The sequence below is a fragment of the Triturus cristatus genome, chromosome 11, assembly GCF_964204655.1.
Source record: "Triturus cristatus chromosome 11, aTriCri1.1, whole genome shotgun sequence".
NCBI lineage: Eukaryota > Metazoa > Chordata > Amphibia > Caudata > Salamandridae > Triturus > Triturus cristatus.
In genome coordinates, this window is record NC_140594.1 from 963,439,787 (window position 1) to 963,467,090 (window position 27,304).

Sequence of the window (27,304 nt, forward strand, 5' to 3'; positions counted from 1 at the left end):
AATGAGGAAGCAAGATGTCTGCGTAGGCCTGGAAATATTCCACTGTTAGACTATCCGGGCCCGGAGACGTACTGCGAGCCATGTTAGCCACTGCTGCCTTCAGGACTTCCAGGCGAATTTCTTCACTTAGACCATCACACTAGCCCACCGTGAGGCAGGGAAGGTCATGGTCATCTAGGAAAAGCCCCATGACTGCAGAGTCTACTTGTAAATCCTCTCTATACACTGTCGACAAGTGAGAGTGCAATAGGGAACTGATGCCATACTGTGTCGAAACAGGACTTCTATCTGTCCCCTGAAGCATGAGAATTTTCTGGGGCACTCACGTTAAGGTAGAAATGCCAAAAAGGGTCCTGATTTGTCCCCCCCACTGTGAAGTAACTGGTAATATTCACGGCGGACTAGGCAGTCTAGCCTGTACCATATTTCTCCCATCCTATGTTGGGCGCGCAATAGGGCCTCCCCAATGGGCTATTCTCCCTGTAATGCAACCAGGGCCTCCTCTGCCATGGGGAGATCCCTCTCCAGATGTCTCTTCAGCCCGACCACCCATTCAGACCCCTTCCAAGTAGAGGAGCCTCAATTTTTAACAAAGTAAGCACTGGTCACCTCTCTAAGTTCTCCCCAGAATATGTTGTCTTCCATAGCATTTGGCTGCAGCCGCCAAAGAGGAACCCATGGAAGTCCACCCAGTCCCCCATTCCAGGAGCACGGGGCATGGTCTGAGAGAAATTGCCCCAGCATCCGCATCTGCAGTACAATTGTGGCTGCCCCCTCAGTGAGTAGGAACCGGTCTAGTCTGCTAGAAGCTGTAAGTGCAGGGGTGTGACAAGTGTAACCCCTCTCCCACAGGTGCATCATGTGCCACGTGTCTACATAGCCCAGACACTCCATAACCCCGTGGAGAGCAGCCATCATGTTAAGTTTAGTGTGGGCTCTTGAGGGTGTCTGTTCAGAGTGCCATCCAGGATACAGTTGAAATCCCCTGCCCACACTACTGGGGACCCCACATATGGCATTAGAAGAGTCTCAGAGTATAGTTAAAAATTACCATCATCGACATTCGGGGCATAGACTTTCAGTAGGCAGATTTCTTTACCGTCTAACTTCACATGCACCAAGACATATCTCCCCTCTATGTTCGCGTCACAACCAAGGACTCTGTGGGACCACCCAGATCATCACTCCTTGGGTATAGGTGGAATAAGTCGCAGAGAACATCTGGCCTCATCATTTCCTATGGAGCTTTTGAATCTCCGGTTCCGAAAAAATTTGTTTCCTGCATCATAGCTATATGAATGCCATGCTACAAATGTAGGTTTGCACTCAGTATCTTTTTACAAAGGAGTTAAGACCTCATACATTCCATGTTACCATTTTAAACTGAGTCATCAGTCAGTCTGTAACTTTGTACAGTCCCATCACATATACCCCACCAAGGCTGCCACCAAAAACATCCTTGAGGATAACCCATCCCCCCCCCCCCAGTAAACACTGCAATAACAAAATGTGCCTCCCCAATCACATTCCAACCCCCTACCCCTACCTTGAATCAAAGAACAACTTAAATCAGTAATGACCACAAACAACTAATAGATCCTAACGGCGTGGGTTTTTGCAAATTCAAGTTTAGAATGACGTATGACACCTACCACACACCCGCCAATATATTGTACTACTAACGCACCGCATTTCACTCATACACTTGAAGCAGGTTGTGTCAAAGTTAATGAAGACTCAATCTGTGGTACATTGATGTAGACCTTGTTCCTTTCAGGATTTCAAACTGAAATTTGTGTTTCTGTACTTGTTGACTGTACATTTGTCTTAATTTTTGCAACAGGTAGAAGACATACTTCATTGTTGTTTAGTGTTGTCTCTTGTTGGAGAGAGCAGGCTTCATTTGTAATGAAAGCTTCCATCTGAACCTCCTGGACGGTAGCAAGAGGAGACTGATAGCTACCTAGGAGCCCACGCGGCTTACTGTTGAGAATCGGCCAAATAGAGTGTTTGATCAGCTCAATAGAGACAAACCTTTTGTCTCTTTGGCCAGAAAGGGGAGGGAGAAAAGCAGTTCTTGTACCTTCAACAGCCAGGACAGGCACCAGCACTCTATAGGACGGCCAAGGTCTTTCTTGTCCACAATTCTTTCTCTGACCAGATCCCCAACCTTTGGGATGCAGCCAGGTCTTGCTGGGACACCCTTCACTTCTCCAGCGGTGGTGCGTTTTACTTGGACGTTGATTTTTCGTCCTGGAAATCATTCAGTTCCTGTAAAACAGCCAAACGTCCAGTGATGTGAAATAGTGTTTCCCCCACTACTGTGCTGGCATTGTCGAGGTCTGGGACCCACATCTTAACCCCAAACAGGATCTCATAAGAAGTCTGACCACCCAGGGATTTTCTTGGCACCCCATATACGCGATGGACCCAGCTGCTACCTGAGCCTTAGATCCTCGCTGTTAAAGACTGCTATAAGTCACGGGTTTTCCTCTCCACAACCGCGTTTCCCTCAGAATGGTATGGAGATGAGAAACGCAGGGTCACACCCAAACTTCTCATGGCCTCTTTGTAAGCTCCAGAGCTAAACGCCGGACCCTGGTCGGAATGTAATATGCCAACTGCTTATGTCCCGATGAAGACTTGCAGATCCTTTATAACAGTTTGGGCATCAGTGGATCACTAAACCAGACCCAAAGTAATTGAGAGCAGGAATCTACTGCAACCAAGATATACTTATGAGCCCCGTCTGATGATAGGGGCCACCAATGGTCCAAGTAAACACAAGCCAGAGGCTTGTTTGAAATCAGTAGAGGTGTCTGTGGTGGACGTGCCACCGTGAAACCGTTCATCTGCTGGCAGATGTCACATCTAAGGACAAAGTCCTTGGTCTGTTTGTAAGGACCAGGCCACCAAAAGCGTTGGTGCAATAATTAAATTGTAACAGCCTCCCCTGCATGTGCAGAAGCCAGAGACTCATGTGCAGCTAGAATAAGTCCCAGTCTGTAATCACTGTTTGCTGCTCCTGGAATCGGAGCATATGGTATGCATTGTGTATCTAATTTGTAGGAGTACTTGAGTGGAAAGCCTTTCGGCAGGTGTGTGTCATTGCGAGCAGCATTGATGGCCATCATGATGTCTCTGTATAGCCTTGTTCTAGAACAAGTGATTGCAGCACCCGCTGCAGTGTGAACTGTCTCTTTTGCGACTTCATCAGCCAATGAATTCCCTACAATGTGAACGCCAGCACGTTGAGGGCTCAGTGTGTGAATGACATGAGCCTGTGGCAAGTATTCTTTCAGCTTCGCCACCTGTCTCTACCGCAGCTTGCGCTTTACTGTGCAGCCTTTTGAATCTCTGAATCCAATCTGGCTCCAATAATGTAGGTACTCATTATATGACTGTGCACAGTAATACGAATCACACACTATATATGTTGGCAATCCAGCATCCGTATTCTGTAGTGCCAGTACTAGAGCCTTCAGTTCAGCCAGCTGCGCTGTGCAGTCACCTAGTGGCAGCATGTAGGTTTTCTCAGGATGGACTTCTCCATCGTGCATACGCCCTTTTACAACTATGAATGCGGCTGAGTATTGGTGTTTTGTAACCGCCTCTACGGTTGGTACCAGGGTTACAACAATAATTAGTTTCCCTGAAGCCAGGGCTCGCTCTCTCACTACACAGTCTGTACTGCTGTCAGTATTTTTTCAGCAGGTGCAAAATGCTTTTCAGCATTGGTATATGATGCGATTTATATGCTATTGGTACTGTGTCACCTTCATTAAATGTGACATATGTGTATCCTGATGTACCCACGATTTTACAGATCACCAGGTTTAGAGTATTTACATGTGTGTGCAGGTGTTTGGAAGCTATCATGTCAGCTTGTATGGAACTTACATTTTCTGTATGTTCGTGTGTCCAATGTGTGCTTGAAAAGTCTGGCTGTATTAAATGGTAGAATGTTTTTTCTCATTTTGCATAATCTAGAATGTTTATTCTGCCAAAGTTTAGAAACCGTTAATATGCATTGCAGTCTTTTTAGAGTCATTGGAGGTTGAAACAAAGCACATTTTTCTTTCACTTGATAACTTGTATCCCACAAATACGACACTGAGGTGGGTGAGTACCACCGCCCTAACCTATGTGTTTAGGGTGTATGTGTATGTTCTGCCAAGAAACCCCCTACTGGATGATCCCACCCAATTACCTGGTGGATAAGAATGTAAGACCGCATCTTGGTAAGGAACTGGACACCGTTCACGGAGAGGTCAATCAGCTGTTGGGCGAAAGCTTCTGCATGTAGGGACCTCTCAAAGTCAGCAGAAGTGCCTCCTCAATTTGTACCCTGAAACAGATGTTTACTTATGGAAAAAGGCATCCTTGCCTTGGGCCGAGGTTGTGATCAGACTGCCATTGTTTGTATTCTTCAGTTAGCGGTGTCGACATATGGATGTAAATAACAAACACATTTGCACAACGTACGTGCAGGCCAAGGCAATGTGATAGTGTTCATGTGAAGATGGTTCATGTAAGCAAGGCCAGTGCTTTCAGGAAATAAACCCAAGGTTTCACAAATGCTAATTTGTGTCAAAAATCGATGTGGAAAGTGAAAGCAACTTTTGGAAGGAGCTGTGTATATGTAAAAATTGCAACATTTCCTACTAGGTCTAACTGGGACATATGACAAAAGTGAAATATCTCTTTTTAAAATTATTTGAATACATGCTTGTTCACGTTTTACATGCAGATTTAATACCACACAACAGAGCCAGTTCAATTGATCTTTCATCAAGAGGGTATTTAGTCTCATGTCACCCTGTTTGTTTACATTGTACATTATCATTATGTAGTCCTATCATTACCATAAAGCTTTCTGATAAGAATAATGGTAGAAAAGTGCAGAGAGCTAGGTGGACAGCACTCAATTCTAACATGTTGGTGGGATAATATTGTTCCTTCTCAAATATAGATCCCTGTGATCTCAGATGGTTCATACGGGGCTCCTGTCCAAGCGTGAAAGCATCTGTCAACATCTTCTGAAGGAGATATTGCTTCTGGAAAGGAAGCTCTCTTAACATGATCTTCCTGGGGAACCAGAACGGGAGGCATTAAAGAGGTGAGGTCGATAGAGCTGACTTGTCCTTTCAGTTACCTGACTTATTGCAATGCTGGTCTTCAAGCTATCCCTAAAGATGCCTCATGTAAATCCATGCAAAGATACCAACAAAGATGCAGGATGCAATCAAAAATCAAATCCAGCCATGATGAAATCTGCCTTGTGTTAGTTTCAGGAATTTTCTGAAGAGAACTCATTTCTGTTACACAGACACCAGTATTTATCTAAAGGATACAGTTTTGTTATTCAGTACAACCACGTAGTACTCAATCTTCTGTACTAGGATTATGCTTTGCGTAACCAATTGTTTAAGTATGGGTACACAAATATTTGCTCTGAGGTCAATGCCTACCAGTCAATGGTATATTATTTTAGTTTAAATGGCAGACTCTATTTTATTAATGCTGACTTTTTGCTTTCAATCTTTAAAAAGTCCCCAGATTATTCACAAAGGGAACGTGAAACTATGTGCCGTAGAAATCCATTGCACACATCTATTCATGATTGTTATAAGGCCAGTGAAGCAACATAATTTAGGCTCCACCCTTTATTTTTTACAATTTGCAATTATATACTCATAACTGACATTGTATTCACTCTGAGTTGTAACTTCCTTAACATGTGTGAAGCATTTAAATGCATTAAAGAAATGTAATCATCATAGGGATTAGATGTTAACATACGAGTGCAGTAATATTCAGCTGAAACAAGCAATCATGTCCTCTTTTAAAGTGTTTTGGAGAATTCTGCGATAAGAAATCACTGAGCATCAATGGTAGTAACACGAAGAGTATGGTACTGTGGTCGTCCCCCAGCTTTAAGCGGAAGCCTGTGGTTGATGGTGTGCTCTTACAAACCATTAAGCACTTTGATTACCTGGGTATTTGGTTCTCAGAGAACTTGCACTGGGGTAGTCGCATACAGAAGGCAACTACAGCCCTGAGACAAATGGCCAGGGCAGTCTTGAAGTTCAGGCATAAGGCAGGTTCCACAAGTATTAGTGCCATCTTGCACATTTACAAAGGGCAGTGGTGGCAGCACACTATGGGAAGGAGCTCTGGGGGCATGCAAATGTATACTCATTGCAAGGGTCCGGGAACAACTTCTTAAGAGCTTTGCTGAGGTTGGAGTAGGGCACTCTATGCTGAGCTTAATTTTACCCCAATATCGGAAATAGAAGCCCTTAGGCCTGTATTCTATTGGGTCAGATTGATAAGAAACCCTAGGGCAGCAACATACCTGAGAACCTTGGAAGAAGCAACCACTAGTGGGGACTGTGGGGGGAGCACCCGGTAGTCCCATGTACAGAAGGTCTTAAATGAACTGCAGATGGAGTCCTTGTGGGCAGATTCCTGTAGAGAAGGGCAGTATAATGCAGATCTGATCAAAGAGTGGTACCGCAAATGCATGCAGATGAGGAAGTGTCTCACGCTGAGGCCAGGACCCATCCTGTGCAATTACTTCAACAATACCTATGGCTCTCTTTGTACTGGGTACCTGGATTTGATATACCCTGAACTCATGCTAACGTTTATTTAAAATACAGGCTGTGTATTCTGCCAACTAGGGATTATATACTTCGAATTCAAAGGCTCACTGCTGGATTTAACCACTGTGATTGAAGTTTTGGAGGATTAGACAACATAACTCATTTTATTCCGTGTTGTAAAAAATAAGAGCTTGCACAGTGGTGATGGCTCCTTCCCCTTTTCAAATTATGCGGGGTTATATGTGTTAAATTGGCACTGGTGCTTTGTAATAGGTTGTATGATAGGTATGTTGTTTACTCTGCAGCATAATTTTTATGGGCTGCGTGGCCTCGCTCGAGCGAGCTGCCCACCACACTGGGTATCAACTCAACCAGATGGCCCACATGGAATAATTTATTTCCTGTTTATGAGGTTTTTTTTGCACATTCCATTTATTACACAGTGAGCTTCTAATTGTTGTCTGAACTGTATACTCTCCTAAACATTCCTTTGCATGCACTTTAATATATGTTTCTTAATTAATTAGTTGATTATTTTTATTGGAATGGAATACATTGCTTAAATGTTAATATGTTGCCCAGTTGATTGTACTGTATACATTTTTAAGAAGTAAATTTGTGTATCTTTTACTGCTTTAATCACAGTTTTAACTATTGTAAGGCTGATAGCTGAAACCAACATTAAACTTAAAAAAAAAACTTTATTCATGTTTTGCACTTATTCTTAAAGTTCCACTTGTGTATGTATAGTTATGTTTACGAAGTTATTATTGATTGCTGAGTTAATGTAGCTTGACTACAGGCCTCAATTGAAATGCATTTAGTCTTGCCAATATATTCTTTCTTTCTTTTTGCAGGTGAAGTTTCATGCTTCCCATTAGAGAAAGGCGTATTGTTTGTATTAGACTGTCGATAGTGAGCCTGAAGGGAAGAACTTGGCAGTGAACGTGGAGGATTAATGGTCAAAAGAGGCCTTCAGTTCATCATGTACCAGGACAGCGGGATGTTCGAGGTGGCGCTTTACCGTCCCAGTTTAGATGCAGTGGAAAACTTAAGGGAGATTGCAGATGCTCCTCTCAAGTAACAATTTGATTGGTTCCTGGTGGTGTGAGAGAAGAAAAGGATGTTTCTGAAGCTCCTATTATTTTAATTGCTTCTCCCACAGTTAGAGAGCCAGATACCCTTTAGACTTGGAGAGAGACAGACTTCTCTTCTTACCTTTCCTATAAGCGTGAAGCTTTAGGCTGGACACTTTCTTTTCTTTTCTAAGACTTCTACAGAAGTCTACATTATGCTGACACGTTCTAAGCTCCCTAAATAGAAATACTGGATAGGTGGTCCTGTAGCCGATCTAGGTTTAGAATAGCGGAAGACAGAAATTTCTTTATGGAACACCTATTTACTTTTATTTGTTTCAATGTTATTGTGGCTGCCACTATTCTGTATCTCATTTTATTACATTTTATCTGAGCAGTCTGCAAAAATCTCAACTGATAATCTGGGAGAGGTTAGTATGTAAAAGGCTACTTGCATCTCCAGTGCTTAATTTGTGTTGGTGTTTGCCGGTGCTCAGAACCAGCACCTTTTTAAAAAAAAACACTGGCATGTATTTATTCACCACATGATGCACTGTGTGTCTTTTTGTTTTAGCAGAAATCATCAGCGGCTTAATAATATACGTAGGTACTTCTGTCACTGATATTTGGTAGCAGTGGCAGGAGGTGGGTGGGGGCAGGTGCAGTGGACTTCCAAGAAATACTTTGGCAACAGACTTAATATTTGTTTTACAAATTAAGCACTATATTTTTCCGACTTACTAAGCCCTTTTTTTAGTCTTCAGTCAGCATCAATATAACAGCATCTCTCAGGGCTTATAAGGTTCCTATGCCCCAGTGAAAATGCTGCTTCATGGTGCTACTGAGGCACCCCTCAACTGTCCTTATGGTTTACTGACAGATTGATTTTCAGTGTTTCAGAAACTTCTTGCACCAGTAAACATGTTGAACTGAGCACTTAATAAAATCTGTTTGCGCTGGTCGCATGGCGATCTGCAATACAATCACCGGGGACCCCTCCATTGCCTGCTCACCAGTGTTTTGCAGTAACCGGTGGCAGCTGCAGAAGGTTCAAAGGAAGCTCCAAGAAGGCAGCCAGGAATGCCCGGGCCTAACAGCATTGTTGGTACTCTCCTCGGACACCGACCCCCTGGCTCTCGAATTCCGACTGGTCCTCACAGCTACAGTGATATCACTCCTGCATCCTCCGACATCGGTGGGCATTGCTCTTCCATACCTCCTGGTCACCACTGAATGGCAGACTCTAACCCCCATGCTTGCGGGTTCTTCTCTTCAAGAATCCACCCTTGGATTCCACCGGACTCGTGAACAGTCTTCACCAGCGGCATCTTTACTGATGTCCTCCATTGAGGTCTGCAGCAGTTTCCAACGTCACTTCGCCCCTATCCACGTGGCTTCAGTGGTGTAGGGTTCCTGGGGTATCCACAGGCAGGGTGACTCTCCAACCTTCTGTCTTCCACTGGGTTTCTTCAGGGTCCACTGGGAAGGGTCCTTCTTCAAAACTGCAAGTGCGACTTTCCACTCTGCACACAGCCTCTGTAGGGTTCCAGGGTACTTACCTTGGGTGGTTTCTTTAGTCCCTAGCTCCACTGAGTCTCCTGGTTCAAGTTCCGACTTCGATCGCAGTTCGCATTCCATTTTTTTAGTGTATAGTTTGGTCTCCCCCTGGAGACCACTGTGTATTGTGCTTACTTACCTATTTGCAATTGAAGTATTATTGTGTATTTGTGTTTATATCTCCGGGTAGGAGATATACCAATGTGTTAGTGAGTGTTGTGCAATAAATAGAACTATTTTTATATTTACACTGTGTAGTTCTTTTTCGTTTAACCTACACTACATGATTAGAACTGGTAAAACAAGCTGCTTAACACTCCTTCTGGGTAAGCCTGAAGGCTGCTCTCCACAGATACCACTTAGAGAGCTTTCTAAGGTTGTCTAAGCCCACTAAAATCACCAGGGTTGTCTGGATTAGTGCAAGGTGCTTCACTTAAATAAATGTGCACCCTATACTAAGTCAGCCTCCTACAATAATTATTCAACAAATAGTAAACTTTTTTGACTTGAAAGTAAGCCCTGCAGCGAGAAACAGAAAACCCCCTTCCCCCTACTCACTTTTTACAATTCTGTAATATATCCAGAATAAACAATGCCCCACAGGAATGTATTTTCTTCATTTATTATCAAAACCTATTTATCATTTTATAAAAATATTGGTATCACAAGTGTATGTTCAAATATTACATATATTAAAAACGATTATAGACGTAGTACATACGTTGCAATAGAGCCCCAAACGATCTTAATAAAGAACCATACATAATCTGTACATGTCTCCAAAAATAACACATGAAAAAAAACAACCATATAATGAGAGAGACAAAACAATATAACCTTAGACTTCAATAAATATATGTACAAATTTACAAATTACACAGAATGTACACAAACACAAGAGGTGTGCCGATGCACATTCCGGAGGTACCATGTACTTAACCATCCTTTATCACGGCACTGAATTCATAGTTTTGTTTAGTGGTTGAAAGCCATCTGTGACCATAAATATAATGCAACGGGCTCTGTACAATGTAAACACACTACTTTTCCAAGGACGTACTATTCCAAAGGGATATGCCTCTAGAAGATATTGGGAGTCCCCGAACAAAGGGAAACAACCTCGTTGTAGTTGAAGTTTTATCACAGTGGAATCACCCAGGGTCCCCTAAGTGCGCACAGTCCTGAGAGTGATAGTAGAAGAGAAAACGATACAAGATATATAATGGTTTGAGGAAATCGCGCCAGTGCGCGTCCCGTGGGCTGCAGAAAGTAGCAATGAAGTCTAGGGTAATCGGTCGCGCAATCAAATTAAATTAACAACCGGCAGGCCCAGTGTATAAAGAATTATCTGATTATGGTAGACTTCGATCGTTAACAGTGCCAGCGCTTTGCATCCAAACATACACAGCAAATAGATAGAGAGGGATAAAGGAAGATTCCACCGAAAATGACGCCGTCCGGGTCGTCTGTCCTCCGTCACTGCAGCGAGAGCCACAGAATGGTGCTAATAGTGTTACCCATCTAAACTTTTAATTCCTCTATTAGCTGATTAAAAGCTTTCGGATGGACTCAAGTGTGTTCTACTGAAAGTCAAATATAAGTGTCAGGCTTACCCGAAGGAGGTGGCATGGCCATGGAAGAGTATCAGAGTATTTGTCACATGAGGTTTAAAATCAGGAACACAAAAGAGAAAAGTTGGTCTGAGAAAGCTTGCATGACATCACAGACCACTGAGAGAAATTTGCCTAGAACAGCAGCAAGGTTGAAGTAGGTACCCTGGAGTTCAAACCCAAAACAGAAGGTGGTAACCTCTTCATCCAAATTGTGGTCTAGAAGAAAGGTCAGGGACGTCTTAAGGATTTTGGGGGCCCTAGGCCAAACGTATTTTGGGGGCCTCTCTTTGGAATAGCCTTTGTTTTATGATCTTTCATGCTATCTTTGGCCAGGTCACTGACAGTGCACAGGTACACTTTTCCAAATTATAAATGTGTTTATATCTAATATTGAGGGATAGAGACGTGTTTTCAATACTGTAACACAGCAGAAGATCACTGCTATTACTGCAAATAATCTCTGTCACACTCTCCCATTTCTCATATGTAAGATCCTGTCTTAATCTAAAAAAAGTTTTTTTTGGATGCTGCTTGAAACATAAACCCATTTCTCTGCAAAATGCCTAATAGACTCTGCATATCACTCACATTCAAAATAAATTAAAGGAAACGGTATTTAAAACAATCTGTTTAAAAATTATTCAAGGTCATCAGGGGAAGACTCTCTACAGATAAGAACTGGCTGTATCAGGGGGCCCGTAAAAGGCTGGGGCCCTGGGTCAAAGCCCACTTTGCCCATGACTTAAAACGTCTCTGAGAAAGGTAGGTCTCATCACATGACTAAGCCCATCAGAAAGACATGCATCAACTAGCACTACATTTACCAGTCTATGAGATAGGAATCTATTAAAAGTTTCTAATCAACTACAATTCAGATTGAGGAACAGGTGAGATTTCACTATATCAAAAGGGAAGCAGAAAATGGAGCGAAACCACAGACCTTAAAGAAAGTAGTTCAGAACCGTTGTGATGGGCGATACAGAAGCAACATTAAAGGATGTTTGCTTTACTCCAATGTCATTGAGATGCTATAATTGGAACTATCCAGAAATCTATTTCGCAAAAGAGCAGATATTTTCTGCTAAGTCAAGACTACATGCACCTAAATGAGTGATGTGTTGCTAATGCTATGAAATATCACAGCTGCCTGCCTTCAGCTAAGACACCACCTACAACTTAAAAAAGTTTTGTTTCCACACAATAAATACGGTGAATAGATTACAGTTAAAAATGCATAATAATTAATTGAGAACATTGAGCTTAGGGTCAACACCTGCTAGTGCAGTACCAGTGTAGCTGACCCACTATCAGTATTAGCTATAAGTGCATAAGGGTCAAAGATGGAACATCAAAAGGAAACCTCAATGTTACTGGTCACTTCTTCCAAGTCAGATTACAGTGACACAGACGCCCCAAATCCCAGAAAAAGAGATAGTAGATATAGGAGGAGACAATACCAAAAACAATATTTTGGACCCCTGCAGTTCCAGCAGCCACCTATGGGCTGGAATCCTTACCAAGGGCCCCCTTTACAAACCCTTTTTGGCAGTGGTTCCAACCCCAGATGCCTGTTTTTAGCAGGAGGTGGAGGGAGGGGCCGAGGAAGAAGAAAGGATCGCAGAGTGAAGTGGAACACCCAGCGGCAGCAGAGGGAGCAATCCCTACAACCAGGGACGAGCAGAGAGAGGGTGAAGTGGTCAATTTGACAGACAAAATACTTACTGAAAAACAACTTGGTGCCCGATTCCGATATCACTAGGGAAAGCCCTCCGTACGACTTGGATCCGGAGGGCCTTCCGAGCAACATGTGCTCTGGGAGTCCGCACAAGTGAGTACGATGCAGCCGTATGCCTACGGACTCAGTTCGCTCGGACTCCCATTGAACTCTATGGGAGCCTGTGTACAGATGCGTGCACAGGCTCCCATGGCAAAAAAGGGTGGGTGGGGAAAAGCGTACACCCTGTGGTGCCTGTCCAACTGTGCATGCCTGGATCGGTGTGATCAATGGGCACACTCCCGTGACCGTTTCGGAGGGCCCTGGGTGAAGGTACGATTCCGACAGCCGTTTCATCTTGCTGAGACCACGGCGAAGCGGCTGTCCGAATCGTGCATGGTACTCGCTCGGTCAGAATTCGGCTCCATTGCGGGGCACAATTCAGCTACGAACGAGCCGTATGGAGAGGCTCGGGTCCCGGAAACGATTCAGTCGACACATATGCGATCTTCGCATTGTACTTGGTCGTTCGGACCTGTGTAAGATTCGGTCGGAAACAAGGGCTACGAATCGGATCCGGAAAAGCCTAATCCGATTCGGAGGCCTTACGAACGACATCGGAATCGGGCCCTTAAAGTACTAAACAGCGGGTTAGGATATGTGCCCACTCAGAGACAATACCTTACAACTGAGGAAAGATTTGGCATAATATTTTTGAATAATTCGCCTTAAAGCATTCTTCAGAGAGAAACCTATGAAAGAAAAAAAGAACAACACGGGCTTGCGAAAAACATCAAGGTTTAAACCACCAAGTAATACCTTACAAGTAGAGGTACAAACATTTGAAAACACTATGACCAAGGAAATTGATGCCCTTAACAAAAACGTCAGGCACTTTCACAACACTTCTAAAATAGAAATGTAAGCATTGAGAGATCAGGCACAAGAACCAGGGATAATAATAAGGCCAGACGACAAAGGCGGAGCTGTGATAGTATTACTAGTGGAGATGTGTAGGCAAGAATGTCAAAAACTACTGCATGATAGCAGAAACTATTAAAAACAATTGATTAAAGACTCCCACATTGTTGTAGACAGAACATTTATGATCAAAGAGGCAGAAGAAAATGATTGGATCACTAAGCACGAAGCAGAATTTACGAAGGAGTTTAATTTGGTAGTGCCGTACTTCTACATTTTACCGAAGATCCATAAAGGTAACATTCCATCTCCAGACAGCATCATTGTAGTAGGCATAGGATCAGCGTTGGAACAACTACCAAAGTTCATGGACCATTTCCTGAGACCATTAGTGAGTAGAATGCCATCATACATACAGTTTGTCCCCAACAATCAATTGCTGATTACACTAGACGCTGAAGCCCTATACACAAGCATACCCGCAGAGGAGTCCCTTAAAGTACTTGATGGCCAATTATCTGAATTGGAACGGATAGCCAAAACACCAAGGGAATTTGTACTCGGCGGCGCACATACGGCCCTGACCAGAAATTACTTCAGGTTTGAAGATGACTTCTACCTACAAACCCATGGGACATCGATGGGCAGTACTTTTGCCCCAAGTGTGGCTTGCCCATATATACACAATTTCGATAAATAGCATATTTACAGGGATTGCAACCCCTACCTTGACAACTGAACATTATGGAAATTATATATAAACGATATATTCGTGGTATGGCCAGGTACAGAGGAGTCACCAACTAGTTTTCACTGTGGCTTAATGAGACTAATGAGTTTCGCAAGTTTACCATGTCTCACAGCAAAGTGGGAATTCCATTTTTGGACCTCATGATAGACCTGTAGACTGCACTCTGAAAAGTGAGGTCTACCACAAGCCCACCGATCAGAACAACTTACTGCAGTAGGACTGTAGCCCTCAGGGACAACCTCCCAGTTGGTGAATTTCTCAGCCTCTGACCCAATTGCTCTGACAAACAGGAATTTCAACAGCATGCACAATGTCTAACAGAGAAACTAGCAGACAAGAAATACCCTCAGAAAGTGATACACAGGGCTCTGAAGAGGGCTTCTAATACACCAAGAGATGCATTATTGCAACACAGGGAACCATCCCTGGAAATCTGATATGTGTGACAACGTTTAGCCAGCACTCAAATATGGTGCAGTAAATTGTAAGGGAGCATTGGAACATTTTAACATCAGGGTCATTGGAGCTGGCAAAGCCGATGTCCTCCTTCAAACAAGTAAAATTCATAAAAGATGAATTGGTGCACACAAGCCCTAAAGTCCCAAGTAAAAAACCCAACTTAATGTACGTCTGGATTCTACCATCCGTAGTGGGTCTTGCTCTAGTGGGCCACTGAAATGTCTGCATACTCACAAAAAAGGCAAAACAGCTGGACTTGGGCCATTAGGTGTCAAAAGAATACAACAAAACTTATTAGATGCTTCCTTGAATATAACCATACGGACAACAACTTTGAATGGGCCATTATAGAGCAAATCTCCTCATTTGGATCAAACACTAACAAAAGACTGTTCTATCTGTTCTATGCATAACAGAGAGGAATACACCACCTGGGGATATAAAAAAAATGCTTAAACAAAGGGGTACAATGGACACATCTATAGTCTGCCGCAGGGCCTACCAAGTTGGGGATATGCCCCTGAATCACCGTGATTAAGTAGCAAGGTAACACCTAATCTGGGCTTACATTACTATGTCAATAAGCAACATAAGGGGTCGCCTGTCTGGAGAACAGTATTCCTCACAGTACTGCTTTGTGTACCTGAGTTTGTTGTTAACTCCCAAAAGTGATCCTGTCTTTTCTTTTAAACACAGGCATCCTTATTAGGTTTAATTGAATGCATGTGCAGGACAGACACCAGTATCTACTATAAACATATGTAATAACAAGCATTGAAAATGCAATAGGTCTCGCCTTTAAATAAGTTAAAGCCATTTGCTTTGCTAATGGTATTGTATAGCAAAGCAAATGGCTTCAACTTAATTAAAGGCGAGATCTATTGCATTTTTAATGCTTGTTTCTTCCTAAAGTGAAGCTGGTGCCCCCCCCCTGTGCTGGGACTGGGCCAAGACGGGGGGGGGGGGGACGGGAGGCACATGACCAGGGTTTACACTCACTTTTTGGAGGGTGTAGTGTGCGCCTTAAAAAAGTCACACCCCTTTACCCTCGGACCCAGAGGACTGACGTGGGTGTCCACAGTACATCAGTGGAGGGGTGGGGGGACATTGCCAATGCTTGTTTTCATATGTGGCTCTCTGTCATTTCTATTGGTTAGTCAAAACTTCCTCAAATGAACATAGTGTCCATGTAATTGTAATTTGCTCATGCCAATTTCAACATTTAATTATACTGCCATGTCTGTCGCAGATTTTGGGTTTGAAAAGCTGCACATCCTGAAAATAACATACATTGAATTACTGTAAACATAAAAAGTCCCCTTTCAATATGGCCGCTAGGGATTCACAAGAGCAAGGGGAGGAAGTTTGAAGTTCTATTATTTAGTACCACTGTGGTGTCTCTCTTTTTTTTCCATTGCACCGCCAAACCACCAGCTCTGGCTAGCACTCAGCCCTTACTCGGTAGCACACCAAAGGATCGAGCTTGAAGTGTGCACTTTGTTTTATCTTCAACATGGTGGCTTATAATACCAATCTCGTGAGTGCCCTATGGATCGTAACGTAATGCAGGTGGTCTAGGATCTAAGTTTGTACAGAAGATAAAGGGGTGGGCTAAGAACATGTCGGCCATTGACTCCGTTGTTGAAGACGAGCGCGTGCCCCTTCTTGGATTGACCAATGAAAGGTGAGGAGGGATGGGGCACGAGGTTGCAATGCTATGTATATTGCCGCAGTTCTATCATGCTGCTTCCACATAGCACGATGTATGCTGCTACTTATTAGGGAAGGAGAGGCACAAAGGCCGGGGCGTGTTGTGTGTTTTTAAGGCCTATTTGTGATGTTAATGAGGTGCTTTGTGTGACAAGGCGCACTGGGGGCGGACAATGGTTTCACACGGAGTGAAGAGTGGGGGGGGGGGGGTGGGAGTGACCCCGGCAGTGATGTGACAGTGACAGACAGTGTCAGAGGCAGGGATCGGGGAGAAGAGGAACGGAGGGTCAGGGGGAGGGTCCGTTGCTAGGACACCAAAATGCAAAATGGCGTTGGCCTGTCCCACAGTCCCTACGGACTACGGACACGCGCATGCTGTCTGCTATGGACAAATGGCAAGAGCAGCCATGTTTGTCCATGCAGACGCGTGCATGACAGAATCGATTCCAAAAGGTACTCACAATAGCGAGAGCAACGCATGCGCTGCTTTCGCTAGGTGAGACCTAAAAAGGGGAGGAGGAACTTATAGGTGGTTTGAAGTGTATACCCTTAGTGCACTACAGGATGTTCATTCTCTTTGTAAAACCTGCATTTCGGGATGTTCAATCTCTCTTTTTTACCTAACCCTGTCTTCAGCATACAATTCCTTTTCTCTTGACGAAGTAAGTGAGTGAGTGAGGATGTATGGCAACGGTTTTCCTATCAGGAGCACCATGATGTTTGGAGTACGCCACAATGTGGGCCAGTGACTACATTTGGTTTAACGCTGGCAGTGAGTGTGATACGGGTGAGCACAGTGTCACAGTCGGACATTTCGCCCTGACACATACCTCACTTTACTTACTGTATGAGCTGTAGTAATCAGGGGCCATTGGTGTGTGTTTTACAGCATTTGTTTTACCTAGCACAGGGTGCATATACAATAAGCTGTGTCAGCTTTCTGGTCACGAGTAGCTTGATAGTTGAAGTACGTCATAGAGCATGCTAGTTGATACATTTAGTTTATTGTCAGCTGTGAGTGCGATACGGGTGAGCCACAGTCACGTTCGGATACTGTTGCCCTTACAAACAACTTACATGGACTACCGTAAGAGCGTTATGGAACAGAGGGCATAGATAGCAGTTGAGTCGAGTATTAGCATTCTAAGCACTATGCCCATAGAGGTCAGATTGCGATATGTTTGGAACCTACAACAAACTAATAGTAACATGCATGTCTGTCTATGTTCAATGCTACGTTGCTACGAGCGTGATACTACTCAAGCAATTTGTAATGGGACTTTCCCGTAAAAATATGTCAGATCTCAATGATTGCTAGGTGTGGCTCATGGACAGTGGAAGACTCTAATGAATTTAAAAATAGTGGTCTATTCACCACAATGTGCCAACCTGTGGCAGAGGGCTGTTTTAATGTGTTTTTCCTTGTCCAGCATAGTATTTTCATACACATGATAAGAGTGTGACTACAGAGGAGGCGTTTCCTCACACTGAGCCATGAAGTCTGTAGTTGAGTATGACTCGGGTAAATGCGTAGCTCCATACCAAGCTTATTGGGTTATAATGCATGACCTTTGTGTTCGGTGTCAAACATGCTTATCTAAATACTTTTCATACTAATTCATTGTTTGTAGTGTTCACTTGATGGTAGTTGTTAAGTTTAAGTTATGATTTTATCTTTACAGAGTTCCCTTTGAGTAGGGTCTATTTTTAAGGGGTTATGTCATATCTAAATGTTTGGCATATTTCATTATCCGCTTTGGGTCATAATACAGATGCAGATTATTAATATTCCTTGGTTTTTGTTCTGACACACAGGTGACGTCCAATCAGACATTTTACTGCGGAAAAATTCTCCTTTCAAGCATGGTATGAATGCATAGCAGAACTAGGGAGTCCCAATACCCTGACAAAGACCTTTGGCCATCCTTGGCATACCTACAGGTCGAAACATGTTGGTAATCGAGGGATTCTATATGGTCAGATGAATCATTGCATCTCATCAATGGCCCATTCTGTTTGAGTTTAATCCATAGTAGGGGTATACAATAATAAAGGAAATAAAAAAGATTGATAAGAACTCCCGGGTCCACGGACGTCAGTCGAGTCCGCTGGGGTGGCATTGTTTCTTTCCTAGTGTTAGAGGTCACCAATGATGAAGCATGCCATGATGCGTTGCGGGTGAGATGACCTCTTAAATATCTTTTTATGACCCATTGCCACTGCTTCCCAACTGTGAAAAGACTGAGGGAACTATGGGTTTGTGAACTCAAGTATCTGTGGTGCGAAGAGTTTTCATATAAAGAGGACATACTTGAGGATACACCTCTTTACTCTCCTGTGGAGACTGAAATTAATGGTTATGCTCATCAACTTCAAATTAGGACCTGGTAAATCTGCCTCTAGTAAAATGTAATCTTAGGATAGCCATCCGTTTAGATAGATGATATTTAAGCATATTTTTGACAAGGTAACAACCTGACACATGTGGACCTATGTTAATGAAACGCTGTGAACCTGCAGCTGCATGAATTAATTATGACTGTTGAGGACAGGCGGTGGTACCTGTTGGCACTACAATGTTTACTTACATTTTGAAGTCAAATGTCTCAATCCTGCAATTAGTATGTAGCTTACATTTGAAATTTCTGAAAAAAAAATAGTCAACCTATATATCAAAGGCAGGCATGGAATCTCAAATACTAGCAGTCACTCATTCACAGGGAAGGGAGCTATAGAACAATCAGACTTTCTAGGAAGAAAGTCAAATCAAGAGTCCTGTGTTTCCTGGAATAAGCTTGGGGAATAAAAAAGGCAAAGGCCAGATATATTTGACTGCCTTAAACCAAATTTTGAATTCTCTGCCAACAAGACTTGGCTTGTTTTAATACAGTAAAAAGAAGGGAAATCAGGCCTGGACCATTATTAACTTTTAAAGTACCTGGGCACTTTGTCTTTCCTATGTCTGTTATTAAGTTTTCTTCTAATGCTGATTTCCCCCTCTTTCCTAATCATCTATTTTTCTGTGTTTTATCGAATATAAGGTCTTGATCATGTACACCTGCAAGGATAAAAGTATTTAATAAAAATCTAACTTGAAGCTGAAGATACTGACATAAGATGACATGTATGAGCCTAAAGTCGAACTCCATATTTTCATAGCAAAGTTAATGAGAAGGATTACTCAAGATGTGTGGACTCTGGAAGAACATTGTTTGTATTTACGATCCTTAATCCACCTATAGTTTGTTTGGCGCCTATTTGCTGGATTTCACTGGATTTCCTTATACAAACCTCTGTGACTCGATCTAACACTACGGCATCCAAAAAAATGCTAACTTTTTCATACAAGTAGGATTCAAATTACTTAAAAGGAAAATTACCTTTCTTTTGATGTGGCAGCAAATAACCACATTTAAAAACCAGTTGTCCAATTTGGTTAGGATTGAGCTTTTAATTAATGATGAAAGTTTGGGAATATCTGAGAAACCAAGCTGATGATTACATTTACCATATGATTTCCTGAACAGGACTGTTATATTTTCATATTACTTTCTATGGTAGTCGCACATCATAATTTCTGTATTACTGAAATTGACATGATTAATCGACTTTACGTCAGCTTGATGTCCACAACTTTTCCCATCTCCCTTCATTCCAACATGGTTTTAGAAATTTCTCATATCTGAAGGTGTGTCAAAACTGCGGTTTCTTATTACAACGCCTTACCTGTTTTTCCCTTATTCATTTTAATCACAGTTTACCAAGTTCTTATATTTGTTAGTATGTATTTGTTTTATTTCTAATAGTTTTTCCTCCAATCAACCTTTACACACACTATGTCTGTCGCCTTTCTGTCCAACTTCACTTCCCTCCTTTTGAATTGCAGCCATTCTCCCCACCGACAGACCAAAGTCCAACAGTGTTTTGCTACCATCGGCTGAAATTGGCACTTTTCAAAACAAGTTTCAAACACAAGCTACTCTTTCTCTATTCGTTTTACCTGAAATTTCTCATTTGATGCTTTATTATTAGTTTAACTTTATTTGTGGGTTTTCATTTTACATTAGAAGCAATCCTTGCAGAGAGACCTGCTGGTGTGAAGAATGACCTAGGTTTAGCCCAACAGCAACCAGCACAATTTTCCACATTCGTGAGATAATAGCAAGCATCTTCTAACTTTTGCCATGTTTCGTTTTCTTTGGCAACAGAGCAAAGGAGGGGCTCTCTACATGGGGGATAGTGGAAAAGGTAATTGCACGGACTAGCGTTCCTTAACATTTCCATTAAGTGCAAGTACATTACTGTTTCTAATTTGCCAAATTGGTTGGATGCTTTTTATAAGTTGGGTAACAATAATAGCCTTAACAGCATAGGTCATCTACCAGGATCCATGAATAGGACTGATCCTACATGGTGAAAAGCATGCAACACAGTGCCCCTGTGTTAAAAGTTGCATAGTTCCCACTATTCACTTTCATCTTTTTAAGACGACTAGAATTTTTCATTACTTGCACCTTTTACATTACTTTGCAAAGGGCTTGAGATGAAAAAAAGAACTCCAGGCCACATTCAAAAGGGTAGGTGTGTGAATACGTTATATTTAGGCACACAAATAATTCTGTGCATCACTGAAAATTCACAGAAGTGGTAAACAAAACATGAATTCACATATGGCCTCATTTCAAGTGAGACCAAATCTTTTGATGGGGTTGATTATGGCATTCCTGTGCCTATCACGTCATTGTCCCTTGAGTACTCGTTGCACTAGCCCATTGGTCAGGATGGCTGCTCTTTGTGACTCAGCTGTTGCAAGTCGTCTTTCGGTAAATCCCGACTACTAATGTTTAATTTAAACTGATAATATGCTGCGAGGCCCACAGTGGACACTCCGGAACGGATGCTAGGGCCCTGTCCATGTTATCCAGGGTGGTCAAGATGGCTAAGTCTTAACTTAGACGTGTTCATTGTATAGTTGAACTTTGAATTGGGGGAGACATCTTCTAGAGCTCTCCCAAGACGTGTTCATTGTATAGTTGAACTTTGAATTGGGGGAGACATCTTCTAGAGCTCTCCCAATAGCCCTGACGATTATATCTCTTTGTCACACAACATGCACGTTTAGGAACAGACTATATGGTAGGCCCAAAACCTTTGCCTCTGGCCTTGATATGCTTACTGCTCCTGCCAGGTGTATTGGCATTGTATTTGTACTGTATATTGCATAATGATTATTTCCATCTACTCAGCTCAATATTTAGGGCAGGATTATGAGTACGGCAGTCTGAAGACCGCTCTACCCAGGTTGGCAGTGGGAGTTCAACCGCCACCTACACATAGAACCGTCTCAAGCCCTCAACCACCAACAGGATCATGGATCCCGCGGCGGTTAGGAAAGCAGCGGGGTATGGCGGTGCTGATGCACGTACCACCGTCGGAATTACAAGTTGCATTTTCAACAACCTTTTCATGGCGGCATCCTGCCATGAAAAGGTCACCGGAAAGGCAGGGACGTTTTAGCCCATTGGGAAATGTGGCTGAGGGTACATGTAATGCCCCCCCCATTCTAGCACTGTAGTGTGAGCACTGTGTGCCATGCACAACATGGTGCATGGCAACAGTGTGTGCATTACAGTGCAGGCGCAGCACTGCAGCGGAATTGCCTTCAGGCTCACTGTGTGAGCCGAAACATGCCACAGGAAGAAAGCCGCTGGCGGTAAATGGGGGTAAACTCGCAATGCCCAGCAGTAAACCCGTAATGCGGCAGCCTCGATGTTGCCAACTTGGCTGCGCGCTCCCGAGCACCGCAATGGCGGTCTGGCAGTCAGACCGCCAATTTTAGAATCAGCCCTTACACTGTATTTCAATATTGTATATCTAGTCCACTCGACTCTAGATCTACATTACATTTTGAAAATTTCGTCCACTCAGCTCCTGTACCCGTGCACCTATATGGACACTAAACCTGTTGGACTAATGCTCTGTGACACCTACTGGTTCTAGTTTGGATAAGTAACTTCAGTCAATGTACAGTAAAGAATCTTTCCTGCCCCTTCAGGCACATGCAATCACCCCTGCACCTAAGGGGACAACAATCCGGATAAGGGCATAATTCCTCAGCTCTCCCCTCCCACATTAACAACGATCTGAACGCCCTAGGAATGGACTAGTTTTTAATAAACTATTCCACCAACATAACAAAAAATGCCATGAGAAATCTCAAACAGAATCATCAACCTTAACAAAGCAACTCTTATTACTGACCCATATTTCTGTTACAATAAGGGTACGCTACTGAATGACCTCATCTTCACGACCACGCTACGTGCTAAGGAGGGAAGCTCTATCTTCCTCATTCAACACCACCATCACCAAGAAAATCCCACATGGTAACAAACGTACTATTGCGCCCTCCACGTTATACAATGCAGATGCCACCATCTTCATCAACTATACCAGCACCGTGCTCATTTAATCTTTAGATCAAAATCTTGAACTCTTCACAGATCTCTTCTCCTAACTCAAAGGAAAAACTGGAGATGACCACCCTGCCCGTCAACCCCCTCACAACTCCCCTCTGACTCCTCCCCATCTGATAACCTCATCTCATAACCCTCTTATGCCTCTTCCCACCCCTCTCCCATGGCGATCACCCACCCTTTTTCAGGCTCCACTGCAGTCCAACTCCCTCAACGTGAATGCTAGCACTCCCTCACATCATCACCATTCTGACATCCCCACTGACCACAATTCTATAGATCCCACCGTTTACACTCCCCTCTACATGATTAATACTCCATCGCCCCCCCTCAACCATCCATCACTAAGGCTCTGATCCTGAACCCTTCTGACGATGGCTCCCCCAGCTGCCATGATTTGGCTAGTTCTCTACACTACAGTGCTCCCCCCACCAGGAACCCCTTAGGAGTCGCTTCACTGGCTCTACTCTTGACACTATCAATTCTGAACTGCAATTGATTAGGGATGACATCCTCAAAATAGTTCACATCACCACCAACCTGGAACACTAATGGTCTTCACATATGTTTCACCTCCTGACTAACTACACTTCAACTCCCAATTATCAATCTGTCCCTTCCCCTGCTCACTCAATGGCCATACATCTTTATTGGAAATCCACATCAAACCATAACCATTCCTCCATGCCCTATAGACTAGTCCGTCGGGTATCGTACAACGATATACTCTCCCTCATAGACTCCTACAACCATGTTCCAACTGACCACACTCTACCCTGTAAATAATCAAAACTATTATTACTTACCCACTCAGGACATCCCACCCCAGCACTAGGTATATTAAAAAAATGAACCTCAAGCAGGTCCACATCTCACACACGTTCACCATTACCCTCAAAACATCCCTAAAATCTGCGTTACTCAATTGCAGGTCAGTTGTGACCTGGACATTCTTAGGCTTACTGAAACCTTGGTTGAATGAATCCTCAACCCCAATCCTCGATTTACTAGTCCCTTCCAGTTATGACATCATCAGACTAGGCCATGTAGGAGATCCTGGTGGCGGCCTAGCCTGTATACTTAGATTCACTCTATCTTTGAAACAAGCACTTGCTCTCCCACTGCCCTCGTGCGAATACCTTAGGATCAACATCACCACCAATGACAACTCAAGATGCTTTCTTCAACTGTTCTATCATTCCCCCAGAGATAATCATTGAACAGATCATGGAGAGTATGACCTCTAACATAGAACACCACAATACTCAGATCTTTCTTGGTGACTTCAACATTCATTGGAACAACTCCAGTGACCCTCTAGTAAACAGTTCCAAATTCTTCCTCCAGGACCATAACCTTATCTAAGCCTTCAACAGCCCAACCCATAACAAGGGAGAAACCCTTGACTTAATAATTTCAAAACAGAACACTAAACAAATTAAATCCATCCTACCTTGTGACTGGACTGACCATCGCTGCATCAACTTCCTCATCTCAGAAAGGGCACCTATCTCTAATGGTCAACCTTTGAGAGCCAAACACTGGCTCCGAGACACGGGTAACATTAACGCACTCCCCATGTCGGTTCATAGTAAAGACATCTTACTACTGCCTCTCTCCATGAAGAACGTTCATGACCTCACTGAGCATTACATCAATTCCATGGCAAAAATCATGGACACCCTGGCACCCAAACAATTAAAGAGAATCCCGACCAAATGAACAAACCCTTAGTTCAACTGTAACCTTAATGAGAAACTCCAACTCGCAGAAAAAGCATGGTGACATACCACCTCCCTGTCCAACCTCAAACTGCTTGAAAAAGGCAAAGTGCCTACAATAGGCACATCAGAAACTTCAAAAGCATCTTTCTTTGATAATCAACTAGACAGCAACAAATCGACCAAAAACACTGTTCGAAATTATAACACACAAGTCAAACTGGAAAAGAGATCCCCCTTTCTCTGACAATAAAACACTACCCAACTGCGAGACCTTCACCTCCTTCTTTGCTGAGACAACTAGACTTAAACGATATCCAGAATGCTATGCTACCATCTGAACCCTCCCTACACTCTGCCCCCATGATCAGGACGGGCGCCAGAGTCATCCACCATGCTTATCCAAAAATAATGCTGCGTCATCTAGTTTTAAAACCTTCAGCTAAAATGACATCCTAAAGCTACTGACCTCTTTGAAATACTCCAACCACTTCAATGACCCTCTTCCATCCAAATTACTCAACCCACTTCCTACTCCCATTATGGACCACGATCATCAATGCCTCACTCACCCAAGGCTCCCTACCCAATCGCCTCAAAAGTGGCCAGGTTACTCCTATTGTAAAAAAAAACAACTTCGACCAGTAGGACCCCAATAAATACGGCCCTATCTCCAACATCCCAACCTTAGCCAAATTCTTAGAAAAATGTGTTCACTTACAGCTTTGCATTCATATCGAGCAATATCAAACTCCTCAACCAATGTCAATCTGGTTTCTGTCCGGGTCATAGCCTCCTCATAGACTCCTACAACCATGTTTAAACTGACCACACTCCAGACATCCCACCCCAGCACTAGGTATATTAATAAAATGAACCTCAAACAAGTCTGCATCTCACACGCTCACCATTACCCTCATTGAAACTGCCCTGGTCCACATTGTTAACGATACCCTTCACTCACTGGACCAGAATGAATCTTGGAAACTTATCCAACTTGTCCTGTCAGCAGCATTTGACACTGTTAATCATGATACCCTTTTCAACCTACCAGAACACAGGATAGGTCTCTATGGTACTGTGCTAAAATGGTTCTCCTCTGTCATTCACAACAGATCTCAGCACATTCTAATTAACTGCGCCCTCTCCAATCTGTCGCCAGTGTCGATTGGTGTTCTTCAAGGCTCTACTCTCTCACCTACTCCATTTATCCTATAACTGAAATCCTCAAACTTGCCTACATTTCCTACCACATGTATGCGGATGGCACGCAACTCTATATGAAACTCTATATGAAAATCTTCTCTCCTGATGACATCAATATCCTCAACACCACCCTGACAAAAATGCAAAATTAGCTGAGTTGTAACCACCTCAAACTCAATGCCCTAAAAACAGAATTCTTACTGATCTCACCACCCATCATCACCCTCAAAATCAAAGATTTGCTCCCACACCTTACTGCCTTGAATTGTATCCCACAAATCCGTGACTCTAGTACATCGCTAGGTATAACCTTGGAAAAAACCCTCTCCTTGACAGAACACATCAGTGCCACCACCAGAGGAGCTAATCATCAATTACATAACCTAAGGAAACATAAGCCCTTCTCCCCTTGTTTGACCTCAAAACAGCGGATCAGGCTCTTGTATTACCGAAATCAGATGATGGTAGTGCCACCCTGGTAGGCCTACCGAATAGCTCACTTTCACCTCTAAAAGCTACCCTGAATTCAGCAGCCAGGCTCATCACTGGATCAAACAAATGTGATCATATCACCCCTGACCAACAAATCACTGAAATGGCTACCCTATGGGGCTAGGATCCACCTTACAATTGCATGTATGAGCCATAGAAGACTGCACCATAATACTCCATCGAACTTTACTCAGAAACTGACACTATCAGGTAGAAACAGACCTTCCAGAAGACCAAGCTCTTTGCTACTCAAGGCGCAAAAATTTAGGAGAAAAGAACACTTACAACCGATCCTTCTCCGGAATTGCCCCCAAAATCTGGAACTCTCTCCTTCCCGAGATCAGAAGTAACCTATTCACACCCCTCTTCGGAAATGAAGTAAAAATTCTACTATCAAACTAATCCCTCTCACTCTGAGGTCTTACCTCCTTCACCATAAGGAGCGACTTTTCCTTGCCTGTTTTGTCATTGACTCTAGAGACATCCTTACCCATCCCCTCGAGTTTCAGCACTACTCTTTCTCCTGCGTCTGGTTTACATTTACACACCGCTCTGTTGCCTATTATTCTTTGCCTCACCTAATATTATGTCCAGTCCTTTTGTTCTCATCCCCACTCCTACCATTTCTGTTTTGCAATTATTGTTCTTCATGCCTGTACATTGTCACAATTTGTATAATTTCCTTTGTTCTTTATTGTAAAGCGCTCTATCACCTGAAAGGATCTTGTTCGCGATATACAAAACACCAAAAATAAATAAAAATAAAAGGTTCACCTGCAAAAGGCAGTAAACACCCACAATCAAATGTACGCTTGCTATATTTTCACATGCAAGCGCACCATCGACGTTCAGACAGTCATAGCCTCTGATAAGTACTCCTGTAATTATTCAAACTTTTTTAAAAAATTTAAAAAATCAGACTAATCACTTCAATTTTAGTAATGGCCCTACATTCGCATTTCCTTTCTTTATCAGGTTGAGAATAAATACAATTTTTAAA

At 43.0% G+C, this 27,304-nt stretch overlaps 1 protein-coding gene across 1 annotated transcript in view; it reads right to left on the bottom strand.

Moving 5' to 3' along the window:
* FBXO36 (F-box protein 36) overlaps nucleotides 1-27,304 on the bottom strand; it is a 106,619-nt gene that overhangs the window by 10,847 nt on the left and 68,468 nt on the right. The gene's annotated exons all lie outside the window — the stretch shown is intronic.